Raw genomic sequence first — 2,257 nt, forward strand, 5'->3', positions numbered from 1 at the left:
CTCAAAAAGGATTCCCTCCAACCATTCTGGTGGAAAGGCCTTACCAGGTACCATTTACTAACCCGTGCTTCTAAATTGCAGGGAGTTGACTCTTGGGTACATGTGTCACACCTAAAGAAGGCACCAAACCCTGACTGGAAATGCACAGTCTGGTGACCTGAAACTGAAGTTGTCAAAATTTAAAGCAGGTAACCTCTAAGGAGACAAGTTAACAAATCTTTCTGGAACTTTGGTCTATATAAGGTAATAATAGTCTTTGTCTCATTATCTACAAGCTTGGGCTCCTGGTTTGCACCTGCCACGTAAGCTAGGTTGTTATGTCCTAATTCTGCCTGTAATTCTTATTGTTTTAAGCTCTGCTTCTGATGCCCATCAGCCCTGGACATCAGCTGTTCCTGATCCATGCACTCTCCCATGATGTAAGAGATGACACCCAGAGGAGGTCCTTCCTGACGTCGAGGGACAAAAGGCTGAGGACTGGAAAACTTGAGATCTAAAGACCGGACTGTTGATCAACGATGGCTTTGGAGGAAAGATCTTGATCAAAAGTGGGGAATGATAAAAGTGAACTGGTACTTGGAGAAAACTGAGCCAGGACCTAGGACATCTATGGGTGGAGCTGGGCTTCCTGTTACTCTGGTCCTGACTTCCTGTTAAACTTTATGGTTCTAACTTCTTGCGGTGGGGGGATTCATAGGGGCCATATTGGACAGCTCGCGCTCTTTGGCATGTGGACAGCCAGCTGGAAGGTGTGTGTTCCTACACTGCTGTGGTGATTTTGTTTTCCCGAATAAACCCTCATTTTGGTGGACTATCTAAAAGGCTATTTTGTCCAATTAACACCTTAAATAGTGGCCACAGCTATTGTGACACTTTGGACAACCAAAGTCAAGCACACCTCACAGCTAGCGTGGCCATCTTGAAGGGGATGTGGCTGTTCCTACAGCAGAAAAAGTGTTCTCTACCCAGGGAAAGGGAAGACGTAAAACACTGCTCTGCAACAGACACAATACGTGTGCATTAAAGAGAATTCTAGGATATTTGGAAGTAGAGGGAAAAGGGAGAGGAAGCACTGGGGCCAGTAAGAGGGAGAAGCCAAAAGCAAGGGCAGGCTTGATATTTGGGAAGTTGGGCCATTGCAGGAGGTGGAGCTCAGGCCAATATTAGGGGCAGGGCAGAGGCAGAGAGTGAGGTCAATATCGGGAACTTGGCTTCTCTAGGATGGTAACTAATGGGAATCCTCAACTTTGAAAAAGTGGAGGTATTGGTGAAAGGATCTGTTGGGCCCTGCACAGGAAACCAGCCAGCCCTACTCCCAAGTCCAGCCTGTTATCCTGGGAAATCAAAGAACGAAACTCATTTGACCAAAGAAAATGATACTTCATCTGTACGCCTCCAACCTAACTCTTTTGGTGATATCACATTATAGACTTGATTTAAATTCCTCTGCACACTGCAGAAGGGGATTTTGTGATTTCCCAATGAAAAAAATGGAGACCCAGGCTCAAACAGGATTAGTCATGGTAATGTGACCTGCCTGTTTGGCTACAGCAAAATCTGGTATGTATATTAAAAACCCAGGTTCCTGAACTCCACCACAGGATCTCTGAACCTGGATGGTCCATGAATCCCAATTTTCAGTGGGTTTCTGAGTTGATACTTATGCCGATGAAGGTCTGAAAATTGTGTTTGGGATTCTTCTGTACTGAGTTATCCTGCCTCCTAGAATGTTTTGCAGTGGGCTAGTTTCTGTCATAGAGATCCTAAAACACTTGGAATTTCCTAAGCAATAAGAGCCATAAATCAAAATATTAGTTGTTTGCCTTAATTGCTCTTGTCTGCAGTTGACAAGGAATTTCTATTAAAAGATGAGTTCAGAAAATAACCAGTTAGGGAAAAAATGAAAAACAGGAGAAATTCCAGGAGTTTCAGGGTGAGCACATAGGACACGTCACATCTACATCTAGTAAAAGATAAAAGAAAAATCTTTGAGTGCTCTATCTTTCTAGCCAGAGTACTTGAAAGTACTAGTAAAGGGGGGGGGGGTCCCAGGGAACCAGGGATGGGGAAAAAATCTGGAAAGCTGAAGAGCACCCTCATTCTGTGCATGAGCTGACAAATTCGACTCACGCCCTGCTGCACGTGTGAAAAGCACACTAAGAAGCATAGTAAAATAAAACTATTGTGATGTAAATCAGCACTTAAAGGCCTAGGTGACCACTAAGTAGCTCATAAGGGACACACCCGAAGAACACAA

At 44.3% G+C, this 2,257-nt stretch overlaps 1 protein-coding gene and 1 long non-coding RNA gene across 3 annotated transcripts in view; one reads left to right on the top strand and one right to left on the bottom strand.

Annotated features, from left to right (window-relative positions):
* The window catches only part of LOC109377412 (uncharacterized), a 15,691-nt gene extending 14,877 nt beyond the window's left edge, over nt 1-814 (top strand). The window contains exon 3 of one of the 2 annotated variants that reach the window (XR_002122863.1): nt 355-814. This is a non-coding gene — a long non-coding RNA (uncharacterized LOC109377412). Of the gene's footprint in view, nt 1-81 lie in introns of both variants that reach the window. The other variant, XR_002122864.1, reaches the window with a different exon arrangement.
* Nucleotides 1-2,257, bottom strand: part of LOC109377411 (zinc finger protein 605-like) — an 84,497-nt gene that overhangs the window by 31,046 nt on the left and 51,194 nt on the right.

This window comes from Hipposideros armiger, unplaced genomic scaffold (assembly GCF_001890085.2).
Source record: "Hipposideros armiger isolate ML-2016 unplaced genomic scaffold, ASM189008v1 scaffold_1393, whole genome shotgun sequence".
Taxonomy (NCBI): Eukaryota; Metazoa; Chordata; class Mammalia; order Chiroptera; family Hipposideridae; genus Hipposideros; species Hipposideros armiger.